This window comes from Macaca nemestrina, chromosome 8, assembly GCF_043159975.1.
Source record: "Macaca nemestrina isolate mMacNem1 chromosome 8, mMacNem.hap1, whole genome shotgun sequence".
In the NCBI taxonomy this organism is placed as follows: Eukaryota; Metazoa; Chordata; class Mammalia; order Primates; family Cercopithecidae; genus Macaca; species Macaca nemestrina.
This window is the reverse complement of record NC_092132.1, coordinates 67,906,836-67,927,609: the sequence shown is the minus strand read 5'-3', so window position 1 is coordinate 67,927,609 and position 20,774 is coordinate 67,906,836. Positions and strand designations below refer to the sequence as shown.

The 20,774-nt window shown below is 34.2% G+C and overlaps 2 long non-coding RNA genes across 2 annotated transcripts; one reads left to right on the top strand and one right to left on the bottom strand.

Annotated features, from left to right (window-relative positions):
• Positions 1 to 1,035: 1,035 nt before the first annotated feature.
• LOC139355821 (uncharacterized) lies at positions 1,036 to 7,451 on the bottom strand. Its single transcript, XR_011606943.1, has 3 exons — positions 7,354 to 7,451; positions 3,009 to 3,100; positions 1,036 to 1,169 (listed from the first exon to the last, which is right to left on the bottom strand). It is a non-coding gene; the product is annotated as an uncharacterized lncRNA (long non-coding RNA).
• Positions 1,112 to 11,170, top strand: LOC105483556 (uncharacterized). The gene is made up of 3 exons (XR_988394.2): positions 1,112 to 2,934; positions 9,569 to 9,624; positions 10,547 to 11,170. It is a non-coding gene; the product is annotated as an uncharacterized lncRNA (long non-coding RNA).
• Positions 11,171 to 20,774: the final 9,604 nt, after the last annotated feature.

Sequence of the window (20,774 nt, the reverse complement as noted above, 5' to 3'; positions counted from 1 at the left end):
TCAAGAAAAAAGAAAACATTAGCATAACTAAAAGTAGTGATCATTCCTTTTTAATTATTTACATTAATAATTGTAATTTAGGTTATAAATATATGTTGAAAGATGCCATTCATTCCCTATTTAAATGCACAAGTTTAATGTATTTTATTCAATCTTAAATGCACTATTTATAAACATTTTAATGCTTGGTCATCAAAGTGGGTGACTGCTTTGAAGAGGACTAAATTTCAGAAAGTATATTATATGCTAACTTTATTTTTTCTGCAGCTCCATTTAAATATTTTACATATCCAAGTGCAATAGATCAAGAAAATAAAGTGTGTACTTAACCCAGTATTTTATATATATATAATATGTACATATATAATGTGTGTGTATGTGTGTGTATGTGTGTGTGTGTGTGTGTGTGTGTATATATATATATATATCTTAAACTCCTGGGAGCTTGGTTCTCATGGTTATCTTTGGTGAGGGGAACTATCATTTAAATGCCTAATATCTGACTCTCTATGAGCATTGTGCCATTTACAAATCATGACAACTCTACAATGTGGGTATGAGTAATACCCTTAAAAGATAGTAAATATACATTGAAAAACATTTGACTTATTCAAGGTCTTACACCCGAGAGAGATGAAATTTTACTCTTATAAAGATATTTCTTTGTAAAAAGCTCGTTAAAAAAGGTAATAAAGGATTGGAAGAGAGAGGTTTTAGGAGACACAAATACAGTAGCCATTTAATGTATCAGTCCAACCAGGATATCTTGAGAATAAAGGGAGTGGTATTAATAATTACATAGGCACCAAAATATGAACTGTGACTACTTGGGGGCACTATAATATACTACTTTAATTCTAGACATAAAAGAGCTTACTAGATTTTGTGTTGCTATAAAAGAATACCTGAGACTAGGTAACTTACAAAGAAAAGTGGTTTATTTAGCTCGTGGTTCTGCAGGCTGAGAAGTTCAAGGGCATGACACTTGCTTCTGGTGAGAGCTTTCATGCTGAGTCATGACATGGCTGAGAGGGTCAAAAGGGAAGTAGACATGTGTGAAGAGAGGACCTGGGGAATGTCTTGGCTTTATACCAGCTCCTTCTCATTGGAACTTATCCATTCCCAAGGGAACTAGTCCAGCTTCATGAGAGCAGTAACTCATTAACTACCTAGAAGAGGAGCAAGTTATTCATGAGAGATCTGCTCCAACATCCCAAACACCTCCCACTGAGCCCCACCTTCCAACACCACCTTACCTGGAGGTGGGTATTAATTTAAAACAAGAGCTTAAGTGGGGACAGACAAATCATATCCAAGCAATAGCTGCAGCCAAGACAGACAAGACATGCCATTGTTTAAATTCAAATAGGGCCAAAATAACACACTTCAGTTCTGATCAAATAAATAATTAATTCACAATATTTTATTAAAAACAAAATATATTTATTGAGAGTTTACCATAATCTGGACACTTTCCTAATTGTGGAAGTTTTGACAGTGATCAAGAAAAAAGACATATCCTGCCTCCTTTTGCGAGCTTTCATCCAAATAGGGGCAATAGACAAATATGAGCAAAAAAATGAATAAAATAATTATAAACAGTAATGCCTACTATAAAGAAACAATGAGCACAATTCATGCATTTTAGAAGGAGAGACAATTATTCCTTTTGCATCCTAGTCAACAAGTTATGGATTCAAGTCTGAGGGAGAGTATAGCTCAGTAGAAGGAAATAGCTGCCAGATAGAGGAGGCTCTTGCTTGGCTCAAAGTAATTTTCAGATAAAAGAGTGGTCATGACTTGTTATTAGTGAACACAGAATCTAGGGAAGGATTCATTATGTGAAATGTGAAATAAAAACTTTCAGGCAAAGGGAAAAGTAAGTATACCCAAGGTTGCAAAAGTTTTGCAGTTCATGAGGACTTAAAAATGACTCAATGGAACTATGGGAGAGGCAGGAGTGGAATAGAGGAGTCAGGACATGAGGTCAGAGTTAGGTGGGAGTGAAATCACTTTGAGACCATGCAGAGTATGGGGAACTGATAGGTTTAAGCCCCAAGGCTCAGAGACGCTACTGACGGCTTAAAGGAAGACAAGTAACATGATTTGATACTAGTTTTAAGAAATATTACTCTGGCTTTCTTATTCATCCCTTTACCTTTTTCCCTTTCTTTATCCATCTGCAATTCCAGTAACATTGTTCATATTATCCAGATTACAAAAAATTTAAACACTTGCCATTTGTATAACTGTTTTCCCTCTTCTTTCAGATTTCTACTTTCTTTCTCTCAAGGGATTGTGAAACCACGTTAGGGTATACATCTGGTTAGACTACAAGTTTCCAATGCTCTTGGGAAACATTTGTTACAAAGTAGTAGTTGGGTGACATGGTTTCATTGTTTTAATGAAAGTGAAATGGAATTAACACATTTTTGTATTAAAATGGCTCTTTAGAGATCTGACTACTAGGGAAAACAACAATTTTTTGTTTGACTATGTTATGAAGACTTCAAACTTAGTTCCCAATAAACCTCACTTTCTGGTATTCATGCCCTTGTGTATTCCACTCCTTGTAAGTATAAACTAATCCTAGAGATCAATAAACTACAGTAAGTTGATGAGATGTCAATCATGTAATAACTTACAAAAGTTTATGAATTCCATATTGCTAAACCATCCTCTCCATTGCTTTTTTGACTTGCACATTTTGATGGAGAGACCCAAATTAACAAAGAACTGTGGAAGATTTCTAGTCAAAAGTCAACGGGGAACTGATTCTTGCCAACAACCACTAAACTTGGAAGTAGATCCATCAGCAACTGGACCTTCAGATGAGAGTCATGTATGACACCTTGATTGCGATCCTGTGAGAGACCCTTAGGCAGAGCACCTAGTTAAGTCAAACTCAGATTGCTGACTCCCAGAAATTGTAAGGTAAGAAATGTGTGTTATTTTAAGTCGATATGTTTTGTGGTAATTTGTAACCACCCTCTCTAGAGAGGCCTTACCTAATTATTTTCTATTTCATCTTCTACTCCATTTCTTCAAGAGTAAACTTGAGATTGACCTGGAGGTTTGGTGACAAGTATGCAGGAGAGTGCTGTGAAAGCAACAATGTGGTCAGCCATGAAATCCCTGCTGAGTATGGAAAAATATGAGGCCAGAAGCAAAGAGAGAAAAAATGGTGCACAGATACTCACAAGTTAGTTTTTAACTATTTACCCACTGGGACAGATATTTTGGTTTCTTAAGTATTTACAGATTAATGAACTATAGATTATGAATTATCAATTTGATGCACCATACTGTGATCAATTCACCATATTCAATGCTATTGTCAGAATAAAATTAGTCAATATATGTAAACTTCAAAGATCAAGCTGTTAAACTAAAATGATACTATTTATCTCTTCACATTCAGAATTTCAAATGACCAAAAATGTGTATTTCTATGAGGGTGGATTCTGCTCTGTTTATAGAATGATTATCTAAAGTGTCATTGAAGACTTAAAACAGCTCAGTTTTGTACAAATATTAAAAGGTAAGGCATATATGAGATTAAAATTGTGAATGATTCTTCGTAGTTAAATTCTTCAAATTTTAAAATGTAGTTGTCTGAGATTTAGAAAAAGAGAAATATCTGAAAAAAATTACTCTTTGAACTCAATATGTTCCCCTTCATTGTTAACACTGTGGTAACTTCATTGTTAAAATTGTTAACACATGGCCGGGCGCGGTGGCTCAAGCCTGTAATCCCAGCACTTTGGGAGGCCGAGACGGGCGGATCATGAGGTCAGGAGATCGAGAACATCCTGGCTAACACAGTGAAACCCCGTCTCTACTAAAAATACAAAAACTTAGCCGGGCGAGGTGGCGGGCGCCTGTAGTCCCAGCTACTCGGGAAGCTGAGGCAGGAGAATGGCGTGAACCCGGGAGGCGGAGCTTGCAGTGAGCTGAGATCCGGCCACTGCACTCCAGCCTGGGTGACAGAGTGAGACTCCGTCTCAAAAAAAAAAAAAAAAAAAAAAAAAAAAAAAAAAAAAAAAAAAAAAAAAATTGTTAACACATTTCAAAGAAGTGTGTCTTTTGTCAGGGTCTTTTAGCTCTTTTACATTATAGAATGTACAAAAAAAGCATAGTGTTTATTTAATTAATACGTAGGATCCTTGCCTACATGATGATAAATTTTATTAGGAACTTTTCCTAAATTAAGGAAGAAACATGACCTAAAACAATAGGCTATAAGTTATTAATATAAATTGATGCAATAAAATTTGATATGAAAATATTAAAAAGAAAAATAATATTTTGGTAACAAAGAAAACCTGGAGTCAAATGCAAAAACCAAATACTACCAACCAGAATCCATAAATTTATACAATTATAAACTTAAATTCAGACTCATTACACGATGCAACCAATAGACATTCATGCTTTGGAAAAGTGATATGAACTATGAGTGACTGCCTTGAAAATTCTCATGTGGAAGAAATAACCTGAGGCTGATTACCAATGCTGCTGTGGCTCTCGTTGAATGATCCCTAATTTGACTCTAAAGTGACAATTTCACCAAAGAACCACAATGAGGAATATATGAAGACAGCCATTTCAACACAATGTTTTCAGAGGTGGGCTGACCTAATATTAGTGTCAAAATAGGAAGAAATTGAATGCATTTCCTAAGGAGTGAAAATCCAGAAGCATTTGTCCCATTATTGTACTGCTTAATGTAATGGCCGACCCTTGGTATCTGCCTTGGAAAGTTGTGAAGATTTTCTTTGAGTTTTTAAGCAGAAAGATGACATCATAATTTTCTCTTAAATTTACTTTTTTCTGTAATTTCTATTCTGTGTTGATATTTGAAAGATGGATAAAACAAAGTCAACATTTTTTGAGAATAATGAAATTTCATCTTTCACATGACAATAATGAGAAAATATCCTGGATAATTAATACATTTAGTCACAAAGTGTATCATTCCTTACAGTAACAGCGTAACACATAATTTCTCATATTCTCATTTTTCTCATTCTAGCTATAAAAATCTGTTGTCTGGACTTTTGTCTCACACACTTAATTTTTAATTATATTTACTTCTCTGAATTTGCTAACATTACATCTTTCAAATGGATAAATGCAACACATTTCCAGAAAATAGGAAAATAAAATAACACAGAAGATAAGTCAACGTCGAGCACATTTTTTTAAATTTTATTTTTCTATCCCCAGATTTAGGACCAATCTGGAGCTAGAAAATGCTCTTCATTTCCTTGGTTAACAGTAATTTTCAAAATCTGTAGGACACCCCAAATGTGACAATAGTTATATACTACTAATTAGAAAATGTGTTTATCAGTTGAATGAGTGAATCTAAATTGTTACTCTTTCCATATGACATTGAAAATATATGAATATTGAGTATGGCTGTGGTGTTGCTACTAATAATTACCTTCTGTATATTATAAGTCCTTTTCAAAGTTACATTTTCCTTGGGAATAAATGTTATTAGACAAGAACCTTAGTCTTACATTCCACTGTCTCATTCAGGGATTTAGCATAGAGGACAGCATAGAAACATCACTCCCTGTTTCAAACCCATAGCAGAGTTAGATGCATGTAGAAGATGCATGCCCTCTGACTTTTTATAATTTCTATCTTTTTCATGGTGGCAAAGTCATCACGTATGAATCTAAAACATATTCAGGGAGTTTTGTTTGGCTGATTTAAAAGCATTTTCTTCCAAACTCCCATAAAAATAGAGACTATAAATTGGTTAGCATAGATTGCCCATGGCAGCACATTTTTCAAATGAAAATTTTCATTGTCAATGGATTTTATGCAGAGCCTTTAGAGGTTGTTCAAATCGCCAGCAGTCAATTTAACCATGCTAATCTTTATACCTAAGGGCCTAATTCTTAGAAAAGCTTTTGGCATGTTTTCAGAGACTACTCATAATAATTATATAGATGAACTGTGAATTCTAGTTGTCTGTATTATAATCACCTCACTTTATGATTTGGAAAATGGAAAGAAATGTCACTTTCCCCCCAATTACATACATGCACCCACACACAAATGGCTGTAATCTTTTGGAATAGGGTTCTGAACATCCATCTGAAGTGAATAAATATTTCTTTGTAAAGGTAATATTAAAAATTGAATGTATATATTTGAACTGAACTAGTCCAGCTATAAACATGTTCTCTATTTGACCACTTTACACAATTGTTTACAGTTTGCAAGACATACATAGTTACCATAGCAACACCTCAACATAAGCCTGGTATAAAACTTATTCTACTCCAGGAAAGAAAACCACTTCAACAAAGTGTTTGGCACACATTATAGGTTGAAGCCAAGTTATCTTATTTTTATTGAGAATTATCTTCTCCAAATCATAGCTGGTCTATTACAATTTATTATCTTGAAAAAAACATATAGTCCAATGTTCAAATATTCTAACCAAAAAGACCGTACCTAAAGTATTCTATACAAATCCTTCGCAGATAGCTGGGACTCCTTATCAGGGAAGTTGTTATAATCTGTATGCTTGTTTTATTGTACCAGTCCCTAATTCTTACAACGAAAAATTTATTTGATTCAGTCCAAATTTATGATTCTATAATTACTTCTGTTTATTTTATAGGATACATAAAAATAGATTCATTATTTAATTCTTTAAATCCATAAAATGCTGTCAAGCATTTATATTGACCAACGTACTATTCAAAGCATGGAAATTCAGAGAAAAAGAAAATCACATATAACCTTTAGTAAGGTTAGAATATGATACATCATTTTTCATTTTTTATTTTTTAATATAGAAAACAAATAGTAATATCATCTTGGATTTGTTTCTTCTTTTATTTTTAAAACTTTTATTGTTAATTCTTCCTTGGAAGTTGATACACACACATCTCTAAATATTAATACTTATGTGTACGTATTTAAGAGTACACCCTTTATTTGATTAACAATTCCTGATAAATTATATGTGAAGATTTTGTAGAACAAGTATATTTAATTTTATGGGATCAGAATATATTTAGTTGTGGATAATACATTAGTTTACACTAACGTAACAAAACTTTACTTAGCATATGAAGTACACAAGGCACAGCACCAAACAAAGATGTATAAACCATAATGTCTGACCATAAGAATCTATAAGAAAGGAAGAAAAATATGGCAATATAATATGCCCCAAAATAACCAAAGTCTTAAATCACTATTTAAGAGGCTCTTCAACAGTATATTGACAACTATATGAGTAGGATGGTGCGTAAGTGCTAACGGTTGAAAGGAAAATTATTTTTTTTTCTGAAGGTGTGTTATAGAAAGCAACAAACCTACAGGTGTCACTTGTCCTGTATCTCCAAGAGTGTTTAAGGCGGGTTTCTAGTGGTTCATAACTTTGACTAAACATTATAATTAGTGAACTTGAAAACAATTCCCGACCTATCCCTAAGCAATGAAATAATAAAATAAATCTGCAGTCCTCAAAGATGGTTGTCAAGGTCCTTTAGGTAACCCAAATATGCAGCTCACACTGAGAACCACAGAGGTAAACATTCTAGTGTTTACCTCTGCGTACAATGTGTTCTAATGTATGCAAACACATTCTAGAAAGAAGAAATACTTTTTGCAAAGAACAGAGAGGGGAAAATAAATGCAACCCACACACAGTAACAGAATACATACAGTCAAATTTTAAGTATTCTAAGAAAAGACAGATTAGTTTTGAGGCTAAGGATGGGGAACTAAAATAAATTTATTCAAAAGACCATAGATTTTAAGAGAATGGAGCAAATGAAAGGGGGAAGAAGAAGAAGTAGGAGAAGAAGGAGAAAATAAATATAAGTCATACTTCATATCAAGTCTAACATTTTGATTAGTATTTTATATAATAAATTGGATCCCAGTGAAATAATGCTTTGATTTAGCATTTTAGATTTAACATTACCATGACATTCAATAGAATAAGAATTCTTTCACAGGATGTACTTATAAGTGTCTTAACTGGATTTTAAAGTTTTACAGTTTGACCTTGCGATGAACTGGACAGCTACATTAGGCATTCATAGTGTGTGTTTTTTTTAGAGTTCTCCTTTATTGAAGAAACTGTAACACAGCTATGCAGCAGGGTCCTCTTAAGAAAGGGCATGTTCGCTCCTGTTTGAGAGCCTCTTGGCAATGCGCAATTCTGATCAAGAGTCTCTCAGTGATTAGTTAGCATACAGTCTACTTCTGTTGATTAGTTTTTTAAACCTCTTGTGAGTGTAAAATATTCAATCTAATAGATACCATTCAGTTCTGATACTAAAAAGACACCCAATCCAAGTAGGTGAACCATTTAAATGGGTCCTAATAATCTTCAATGAATTTAAGCTAATTTTCAGGGATAACAAAGCACTTCAGATTGAAGTCAATTCATGTATACTTATTTACTCAGGAACTTTTAATTTTTCCTATCACATACATGCTGTTGCTGTGTTTCTTATTTGTTAAAAGATATTTCATTCCCTACCATGTTTACCCTTTGTTAGCAAAGTAGGTTTAGAGTGACATAGCCAAATGAAAACCATAAAACAGCCATAAATTGCTCTTGTAGGAGATAAAACAATATTTGAACACTATATTTCTTAAAAATATACTCGCTCATATTGGGTGATTACAAGTGATCTTCTGATCTTCACATCGTGTGTGTGTGTGTGTGAGATATAATATGAAAGACTTTTAAAGGTACCTTTAAAAAATACATATTTTTATATACATGTTCTCATATATATTTACATACATTTTCTGTTTTCAATTCAGCTAGGTTTACATTAGACTATGTTCTTAATTTGAGTGTTAAAAACTATAAAAAAGAGAATAAAGTTACAGCAGAATTAATTGCCAAGGATATGACAGTTTAAGCACTACAGTAAAAAATTGGGACACAGGTTTATAAAAAAATTTAAATTCTGAATTTTTGCTTTCTTTGGTTTCTCTGTCAGATAGATAAATGTTAGTATGAAACATTTTAAAAGGTTATATAATTTGATCGGTTAATTGATTTTAAGGATCTTTAATTTCAAATTTATCCTTACTCTTTCATAGATTACCTTCACGTTGTATAAATTTCAACAGCACATAAAAAGGCAATCTGTTACTTACTTTAAAGACAATTATTTCAGTAGAGCAGTGTTAAAGCTTCGCCAATCCAGAATCTAACCCACATGGTATCACTTTGAATCCAATTTAGACAAGTTTGACTAATCTCACCTTGCCTAAAACTACTATAAATATTAAGCTCTCACTAAAAGCTCTTTGTGATATTTCTGTCTCCTCTTCAACTCCTGGCTCCTTTTCAGTTAATTTGCAACAGCTTCTACATCTGGTAGGTGACTAGATCCACGATCTACCAAATAATTCCTAATTCTTCAAACTCGATTCAGTATTTTTTGTACATAGTTTGTATTTATCGTTGTTTCTCCCAAATATCAAGCCTTTTAAAATATGATTTATGTTCCAGGTCCATTAATTTTATTTTTATTATATAAATTTGATTCTCTTCATTATACAGATAATGAAATGCCAATATAAGAATTGAATGTCAGCTGCGGTGCTCAGAAGAGTAAGGTAAGGGGAGTGACTTTTGCCCCTTAAGAGGAACGTTGAGTAATTTTGTCTTGGTTGTGCATATGGCAAAAATAAGTAACTGGATATCAGAGAAAGTGAGAATGGCCTCCAAGAATCAAAAAGCCATTTAGCTTATGGTTTCTGGTAGAATGCATTCTTCTTTAGGCTACAAAATTGGTAAAATACAGTTTGTAAAAATTAAGTTACATTTTATTTAAAAAACCTTAAAATTAAGTTTACATTTAAAAAAAATTATTACAGTAAAACTTCCCATCTCTGTTTTGAAAGTGGCATTAATTTATAGTGTAGGCACCCTGGATGATTTTGAAATTTGCTACAACCATCATTATCACAAAAAATAAAGATGTTAAGTTATCACATTTATCAAACTGTTTTCTACAAACTGTGTAGTACACAATTTTGCCAAAGTAAATTTATTATACATTTGTAGCATTTAGCTTTAAGATGTATACTTGCAAAATACCCTTATGTTTACTTGTCAGTTCAATTATTTCTCCCTTTCAAAGTTGATGCAACCAAAATCCAAACAGGTAAGTATTTTTACTTTATTTCCCTAAAATTGTGATACATCAAGAGTCTCAAATGTCTCAGTAACTCCTAGCAACATAGATAAGTTAATTCTGAAATGCACTGCTGATTCCGGTAGGCACAGGCTTCATCATTTGACCTAAAGAATTATGATCATTTACCCACTTTTTCAGAAAAAAGAATGAGTTATTGAGTATAAGTATAACATGTTAATATAGGTAGTTTCTTCGGTCTTTCTACCAAATGTTAAAAGAGGTACAGGATTTGCTTAGTGGTGAGAATATAATTTGACAGTAAAACTTTAATCATCTTGGGTTTTCTTTGTGATATCATTCTACCGTTTTGGAGAAGGTCTCCTTTGATCTATTTCTAGCAATGAAGACATCTAGATCAGTAGCTCTTGAGGAACACCCACGTTTTTCGGATCATCAAAAGCCATGCATCAGTGTGGTGAATGCATCCCCTACTGAAGAAGAAAGGGAGAGTTGTACAGAGAGCACCTGATTGTAGCGATCAGAAAGACTGTGTTTGACCCTGCTTGAAAAGAACAGAAAAAAGCAAAGACAAAAGTTGAATAAATAAAAATATGATGACCAACCTGCAAACTGTTATCGATCAATGGATGCATTCACCGAGTATTTGTTTCGGTATGTGTGTGATGTATGACGTATCCTGAAAGGAACAGGAACTATCGAAAGTTTATCTTTAAGCTACATGCTTTTGTGACTGCCATAAAGTTTCACTTGTGTCGCTAAATTACTGAAAGTGTTGAAGGAAAGAAAACTGGGGATAGCCACAGATGCTTGCAGTTTTCAATTTGCTGACTTGAATATTTGCAACTGGTTATTTAACACATATATGAATTTAGTTGATTATTTTCATATATACTTTCAATCAGTATTTCCCATAATTAAAAAGACCTTCGCATTTTTTTCTATTATCTGTTTTGGGTTAAGTTAAGTACTAATACCCTATATTTCCATTGCTGATCTTTATATTAAAAATATTTTCTCCTGCAATTTTCTCTGCAATTTTATTTTTCCTTTCTCATTAGTCCCTGAGTGTCAACCTTAGTTAATATCATTGCTTTGGGGGAATCATCCTAATTATCTAATACACAGAACATATTGAATATGTTGACATTTCAGGAACAGTCATAACAGACAGTAGTATGTATGAAAACACGTTTAATTGCATTAAAAAGCTTAAAATCAGCCCTTACATATATTGATATTTTAGTGAATCTCATTTGAGACATTGTGAAAGATTAGGTGCAAATATTTTATGTTTTGACATAGGAGCTTCCTCTAAGTATAAAACAAACCTATTAGAAGAAACACATAAAACTTAAAAACAAAGAGGGAAAATGCCTAATACTGAATTTTTTAATGAGAATATTACAGAACTATTCAATATTAATTAATTTACCAAAGTGATTAATTCTTAACATATACAGAAATTGATTTTAGGAATTCAAATTATTAACTGATAGATAGTAGTTTAGCCTTGCATATTCAAGTTGGTGATTTATTTCAGTGACTTTCTTATTTGAATTCACTGGAAACAATTGATTTGAATGAGGCGAGCCAATAGATATGTAATGACTCTTCTTATAATCAGAGAATAAGATTTCCAAATGTCTAGTCAGGGATAAAATTAATTTCCTTAACGTATATTTTTATTTTAAGGTTTATTATATTACATTATGAAAAAAAAAACTCACAAAATAGGTAACCTCTAATATTTTTTATTTTTAATTTTAAACTGTGACCTTATGAATGAAAAATAGTTTTAGTACTAAATTTGTGGCATCAGTAAAATAACTTGCAAGAACAATGAGGATGGAAACTTGAAACCTTGAGAACTGAGAAATACAACCAGGGAGTATGTGTTTGACAAAAATCCGTAGGAACTGGGGGTTTCATGTTTCACTCAATTCCATTATATTCAATTCAACAAACCTTTGTGAAACATTATACTGTGGGAGATGCAAAGGTGGTTGTCAGAGTCAACATTTTTGAAATGTAGCTCTTGAGGGTGATATTTAAAGGGGGAGGCACTAGGATTGTTCACTGCATCGTTCATTGAAATTAAGACGTAAAAGATTCTACTGTCTCTTTTACATTACTACTATGTTAGAAAGTCAGTTTTGCATTTCTACAGTATGAAACAGGATAAATATTTTGAGTTATTGCAATAGGTGGCTGCCTACCTGGAATCCCCAAGTCAATGTATTTGGGAGTAAGGAAAATAACACATATGTGTAAAGTAGCCCAGTGGAATGTAATAGTGAGTATATGGAAAAATAAATATCTGGTTTCTGGACTAGCCTCCCAGTTTAACCCAACATTTGACTTTTGGGCAAATTATTTAAGCCCTTTAAACTTCAGCTTTCTCCTGTATAACCTTTAAAATACAAAATATTGCTAGTATTCAATTGTGTTTTACTCACAAAATATGCAGTTACATTTGGTTCAACCTAGGAAAATGAAGAGTTTTAAATTCAAGATTATCTTCAAGATGATCTTCAGGTTCTCGTTGAGATTGCATTTGGAAGAGTTGAGAGAGCATTAGGTTGAGAAATCATTGAACATGGTTGAAGAATGAAAATGAGAGAGGAGCTTGGAGAAAACAGCCAGTGAAAATGGAAACCTGGGGTCTGGAAAAATTGAGTCCCAATTCCATAGTTTGGACTCATCGGGCTGTCTCAGGCCTATATAAATGAGATTCATCTAAAAGAAAAACAGGTTAATTGTAAAACAAAAATAATCCAAATCACTTTCTACCAGTTCGAATGAGGAGAAGAAAATCTGAATGCTAGTAATGTGAATACATAACACATGATAACTTGGAGGTAAAGTTAACAGGACGGGACATGAAGAGAGAAAATTTTTGAAAGGATGTATATGTCAATTCTTACAATATGAATATCTCATTGGGGACTTTAAAAATGCAAATTCTAGTAAACCAGAGTTACTCATACAACTTTATACAAGCAAGTTAATGAATTCTTTAAAAGGGCACTTTTAAAGAATTGAAATGTGTATAAATACACACACACACACATATGCATACATATATATGTAAATTAAAAGGAGGCACTTTTTTCTCAGTTGGATGATTTTTATAAGAGCCAGCCCTAATTAGGAAATAATTAGATGTCCCTTGCATATAGCTTAAATAGCAACAGAGGTTCTTCAGTGATAAATAAGTTTTGTTTGCCTTGTTCTTTTTTCGTGTTTATAATTTCATCAATTTCTAAAACACCTTATTTCCTGACAATGAGAACAAGACTGTTGAAAATGGCAATGAAACTCCACTCTCTTTCATTATCAGTATAGAGTTGAATACTACCTCTACCTAAAACACCGAGCAGACACTGCATATAGACAGTTGCTTGAGACACATTACGCACTGAAACATTTGTTTTTGGTAACCTTGCTTTCAGATACACATGTCTGAAAGGTTTTTACAGTGAAGAAACTAAAAGAAAAGGCCTGAATAAAAACAAAGCCTACTATTTCTATTCTGGGGGCTTTTAATAGTACGTTACATCTGGAATTGCAGTTTAAGCCTTATATGAGTGTTAAAAACAAAACAATTTAGTAGATAATCTGATTTCCAGATTCATTAATTGCATAAACAAAATTAGTTGCTCAGAAAGAGTAAAACTTCTAATATATCAGATACACAGTATTCTTCTCAGTGCTCCAATGAACAGATTGTTCTGTTTGTTTTATGCATGCAGTGCATAAAACCACTAAGTATAACTTTTGTCTCAACCACAATTGATATTTTTATTGTCTTATTTAGTGAGAGTAAGTCACAACACATAAATAAAAGGATAAACATTTAGTAATAAAAAATGTCCATATTTGAAGCAGATACCTCTTGATATTTGTGTCAACAAAATACAAAATAACATCATTAATTCTGAGTCAGTTCAGACCTAAATAAAATATCTGTTAAGGCTACAGAAGCTAGTACATTAACTTTAACAATTTGTGATCGCTGTGCAGATTCTCAAAGTGTTCCTCACTCCATCTAATCATTTATGCATCACATCTTACTGAATTCTTACTATTAGCCAGATAATGTTCTAAGTACTGAAGTTGCAAAGGTATACAAGAGCCTCAAATTTTTGTCTATATGGTTCCCATACAGTAAGAGAGATAGAATATAAATAGAAAACAACAAGGCCGGGCGTGGTGGCTCATGCCTGTAATCCCAGCACTTTGGGAGGCCGAGGCAGGCGGATCAGGAGGTCAGGAAATCAAGGCCATCCTGGCTAACATGGTGAAACCCCATCTCTACTAAAAATACAAAAAAAAATTAGCTGGGAGTGGTGGCGGGCGCCTGCAGTCCCAGCTACTTGGGAGGCTGAGGCAGGAGAATGGCATGAACCTGGGAGGCAGAGATTGCAGTGAGCTGAGATGCGCCACTGCACTCCAGCTTGGGCAACAGAGCAAGAGTCCGTCTAAAAAAAAAAAAAAAGAAAAAGGAAAAAAGAAAACAACAATACGTACGTATATATCAATTAAGAATTTCAATCAAAACCAAAGAATAGCTATGCTAACAAATACATCCTGAAATAAAGTTAACTTGGCTATTTTAAAAAAATATTTTTTAAAAAAGTGCTACCTTGACATCATATCACATTTAGTGTCCATTAAATATGTAGATTAATTGGAGACTATAGTCTGCTACTCAGAACTCCTCTTTGGGATTGAGAAGGTCATTCCCTCAGTTACCTGGCTGCTGATGGCTCACAGTAAACTCATTTTTCAAGGAATTGCCTTCAAAAACGGAACTTCCAAGCCCAAGGTTATTGTCCTTCTTCGGAGGCAGCTTGTAAACAGTGACTGGTAGAAGTGTGTATACAATGGCTTAGCTCCTGTACTAGTCGGTTCTCACACCGCCATAAGGACATACCTGAGAGTGGGTAATTTATGGAGAAAAGAGGTTTAATTAACTCACAGTTCCACAGGCTGTACAAAAGGCATGGCTAGGGAAGCCCCAGGAAATCTTCAATCATGGCAGAAGATGAAGGTGAAGCAGGCATACTCTTCACATACCAGAACAGGAGAGTGAGAGAGAGAGAGAGAGAGAGAGAGAGAGAGGCAGAGAGAGAGAGAAAGAGAAGGGTGAAATGCTACACACTTTAAAACAACCAGATCTCATGAGAACTCACTCACTGTCAGGAGAACAGCAAGGGGGCAATCCACCCTGTAATCCAGTCACCTCCTAAGAGGTCCCTCTTCGAACACTGAGAATTACAATTCAGCATGAGATTTGGTTGGTAACACAGAGCCAAACCATATCATTCTGCCCTGGCCTCTCCCAAATCTCATGTCCTTCTCATATTTCAAAACCAATCATGCCTTCCAAATAGTCCCCCAAGGTCTTAACTCATTCCAGCATTAACTAAATGTCTGTTGTCTTGGCTATTAACATTTGGTTCTTCTTTATTTATTCAAATTTCTGCAGTCTTGAATTTCTCCCTAGAATATGATTTTTTTTTTTCTACCACATGATTAGGGTGTGAATTTTCCAAACTTTTATATTATGGTTCCCTTTTAAATATAAGTTCTAGTTTCAGGTCATTTCTTTGTTTATGCAAATGAGCATAGGCTTTTAGAAGCAGCCAGCTCATATCTCGTATGCTTTGCTACTTAGAAATTTCTTCCATCAGATACCCTGTATCATATCTCCCAGGTTCAACATTCATCAGATACCCTGTATCATATCTCCCAGGTTCAACATTCCACACATCTCTAGAGCAGGGGCACAATGCCACCAATATCTTTGCTAAATCATATCAAGAGTGACTTTTACTCCAGTTCCCAATAAGTTACTAATCTCCATCTGAGACCACCTCAGCCCGAACTTCACCGTCCATATCAGTATCAGCATTTTAGTCACAAGCATTCAACAACTCTTTGGGAAATTCCAAACTTTCCCTCATGTTTCCATCTTCTTTTGAGAGCTCCAAATTTTCCAACCACTGCCCATTACCAAAGTTCCAAAGTCATGTCCACATTTTCAGGTATCTTTATAGCAATGCCCCACTTTTCTGGTACCAATTTTCTGAATAAGTCCATTCTAGCATTGCTATAAAGACCTACATAAGACTAGGTTATTTATGGAGAAAAGAGGTTTAATTGACTCACGGTTCCACAGGCTGTACATGAGACATGGCTGGGGAGACCTCAGAAAAGTTGCAATCATGAAGGAAGGTGAAGTGGAAGCAGGCACAATCTTCACATACCAGAGCAGGAGAGAGAGAGAATAAACGGGGATATGCTATGTGCTTTTAAACAGCCAGATCTCATGAGAACTCACTATCACGAGAACAGGAAGGGGGAAATCTGTCCCCACGACCCAGTCATCTCCCACCAGGTCCCTCTCCAGCACTGGAGATTACAACTCAACATGAGATTAGTGTGGGGATACGGAGCCAAACCGTATCAGCTCCCTTGCTTTAAGTGAAACAGTTGAGATTGCATTTCAGTTTTAGAAGGTGATGGCTCTTTGATCGACAAGGTGTTTGTTGCAACTACAATGCAGCTCACCTTTCCCTCTGCCCAGTCCTGCTTCCTTCATTCCCTTACACATGCCAATTCATAGAGAGCATCTAGTGAATTTTTAAAACTGAAGAAAGCTCACTATCTCAGAATCTATTTCCCAGAGATCTTATCCTTATGTGATAGGAGTAGGGGGAGGTACTTTGGGAGGTGCCAGTATTTGCAGAATATATTTTGTGTAAATAAGTATGAAGTTGAAGCTGAGTACGGTGATTTGCCTCAGTAATACGTAAAGGTACCTTTTACAATATTTGTTGATGAGAACTCTTGCCTCATATTTTCTTCAAGATTGCTGAGTTTGATATAGACTGATAAAGTAAAACAACAAAACATAGAACTTCAGATGGAAATTTCGAGCTCCAGTTCTAATCTTGAATGCATTCAGGGAGCTTCTTGGCACTGACTGACTCAAGTGATGACCATTCAAAGAAGAATAAGTACAGACCCCAATTTCAAGAAGACACTCAATAGTTGTATGCAGAACAATAGTTCTAAGTATGAAGGGGTGATAATATTAATGCCTACATTATACAGTTGTAAAAACAATCAAATGCTGTAATTTAAAATAATATTTAACATAAAAAATTTACAAAATAAGTTTTATTTTAAAAATTAATATGATACAAACACTATACATAATATAAATATTATTGTTGTAAATACTGTTAGGTAGTTGATGTGAAGAACTCACTGTTGTACAATTGGGTAGTTGGTGTTAGGAGCTTGTAACATGTGACTTGTTCAAGCAGCAGTTTTTACCAGTGAGCAGCAATGTATAATTGTAGAGAGAAAATTTATTATTTCTATAGATATTAGTGTTTTCTAAGAAATTCATACTATTCCAAATAAAATGCCTTGTCAACAGAATACTCAAAAAATCATCTGAGAAAATAGAGACATAAAAAAGAAGTGCTAAAAGTTAATACAGATAAAACCTTTATATTGGCTAATTTGAAAGGTAGGAATATACTTAAAGCTCTCAAAAGAAAAACAGGAAAACACTGACGAGCTCAAATATGCAACTGCATGAGGTCTACATCTCCAAGAGGCAGTCACGGATAGATGGCTTATCTTTCATTATCCTTCCATAATCTCTAGGGTGCTTACTATGTGCCATGTACTGAAACAGACACTGGAAATGTGGTAAAGAAAAAGGCATTATTTTATTACCTTTCGAGAGATTATAATGACTGGTTAAGACTTATGATAAAGGTAAGTTTATGGAATACATAAGGAAACTCAACAGAACCTTGGAAGGGCTGGCTAAGCTGTAACCTGAATTATGAGTAGGAGCTAGTCAGTCAGGTAAGAATGGGTTAGCCAGTGTATGTGTGTGGTGGAAGGTGGAAGGGATGGTCAAAAGAGGTGTTCCAGGTGAAAGCAACCAAGAGTTCAAGGCCTTAAAAATGTATTCTTTGTTTTGGCCATTGAGAAGGGCTAGGGATGTGACCTGTAAGAAACTGTGGGCTTTGTACACTTATAAAAATTTAAAATGCACTCCAAAGGCAATAATGAGAAACCTTGGTGAAGAGAGGGTCATTAAAGATGTTAAGTGAAGTAGTGGCATAATTGTAATTGTTTTCTAGGAGGATCACTGCAGCCATATGAAGATCACTGCTGTTATATGAACAATGATTTGTATTCAAACAAGAATGGAGCCATTGAAACTAGTAAAAGTTTTTCTTCATTATTCCAATAACTATGGCTGAGTTTAGCCTAATGAAGTGAAACTCATTAGCCACACTGTAAATAAATAGGACCCCTCCCTGGGTTGTGAAATGAATAAATGCCTTGCCCACCTTGCTACAGGGGATTGAAAACTTTTTTTTCTAACAAAAAATGTGATCCCTAGGACATTAGTTATACAAATGTTAATAGCAGCTCTATGAGTAAATACCCTGATAAAAGACTAAGTTAAACAAAGTTAGCATGTTTTATAATGGAAGTATTTATCGGGAACTTTTTTATATTGTATGAATGGTGTAAATGTTTAAGATAATAGTATACAATGTCTTGTTTCACAAAATCATTTGACCAAGAAATCCTTCTCTATGCTCAACCTGAAACATCAATCAAATATTCAATGAAAATTTATCATGAACTGAGGCTATATCAGTGGAGAAACAATAAACAATGGCAATTGGATGAAAAGTCTTAAAATGTTGCATGAAGTTTACAGAGCGTAGAGACAATAAATAACTAATTTGACTGCGTTCTACACTAGATTGTGATAAATGTTCTGGAGGGAAATAGAAAGAAGGCTGTGGTTTGGAATGTCTCAACAAGGTTCCAATCATGCAAAACTTGAGGGAATGAGGGAAGATTGATTTTAAAAAATCATAAAAATATTGATGTGTCAAATTATAATCCAATAACAAATATTTATTCAGCACAATATTAGCTGTGATGATTCAGTGGCAGGGAATACAGAAAGTCATGGGCTTCATGGAGCTTGTATTCTAGTGGTAAAGAAAGAAAAATCATAAGTAAATAGCCCAATCAAGAAAATAAATACAGATTATACTATGTATTTGAAAGAGGCATACTGAGGGTTCATATTGGGATTAATATTGGGGAATTTATTTCAAGTGAATCATCTGGAAAGATTTCTTTGGAGAAATTGCACTTAAAATCAGACCAAAGGAAAAGAGAAAGACAGTCATCTGAAGAGCTGTAGAAAGAATTTAACTACAGGAAATAGATTCAGCATTGTTGAGGAATTGAGAAAAACTATGGCTGAAGTACATTGACTACCGAGAAGAACGCCAGGCAGTGATACAGAATAAGAAGCACTTAATGCAGAACCTTGCAAAGAGTTTTGAATTTTATTCTATCCGCAACAGAAAGCCATGAAAGGAATTCACCATCTCATTTAGGTTAAGAGAAAAAGATACCCCTCTCTCAGTAGAAGATGGGAGAGTCCATAGATGGGAGTCTGAGGGAAACAGAAGGCCGTTTAGAAGGATGTTCATTGCAGATATGATAATGGCTCGAAGGCAATCCCGATGAAACATAGCACTTATAATCCACATAGAATACCAAGAGCAGTTCATAGAAGAAATATTAAAAGGTGACATGTAGTCAATGAGGTAGATGAAAAACCAGTAGAAAACGGGATGGTGGACACAGGCTGAAGAAAGATGCTATAGGAAGACAGTGATTAACAAAAGGTCTCCTTTTCTATTTGATTCTTAAAATGTTTTATTTTATTATTAACATTTAGCCTATATCTGAAAGGCACTGTACATGAATCTTTCAATCATAACATTTATTTGTGACAATATAATCATAGGATTTCAGAGCATAATCATATAGAAAACATGAAGCTTAATAGCTTTAGCAGTAGTTTAAGCACAAGATTGACTCAAACACTTCCCCATTTCTTAATGTCTTACCATAATTAGCTATACTTCTTTAAATCAAATTTTTTTCAGAAGCACTATATTTTAAAATATGGGGGATTGATACAGCTCAGATCAGCTATGGAAACTGGTGAATCTAGTCCTAAAGTCATACTTTTTCTCCCTTAGGAATGGAGATGCAGCCCTCCATCTGCAGTCTCTCTACCAAACTGCCATCTCTCAAGGAAGAATTTCAGTCTCTATGGAGACTGCCTCCATTTCAGTCAGTCAATTAGAGGTGAAAGGTATTCCATTTGCTGTCACCTAAACCATAGAGTCCATCTATTTTTCTCTTCATTCTTTCAGTCAAATGATATCTTCTTATCTAAGAGCGGAAAAAAATCTCAGTATCATGGTCATTTAATTTGAGCTTGTTCTGTCCTAGTTACTCTGTTTCCTTTGTTTCAAATGGCAGCATGCTCCGTAAATCAGATAAAGAACTGTATCATTATGCTATCATCTTTGAAAGCTCCATAATTGTATCTTTTCTACCCAAATCCCTGAAATAAAACATCCATTTTTACACTAAATATTAATTTATTTCCTGTTGGACTTACTACATTATTGACTTAGGTGATAGTACTTCCAACCTTTTTCAGGGGTAACCTGGTACTGT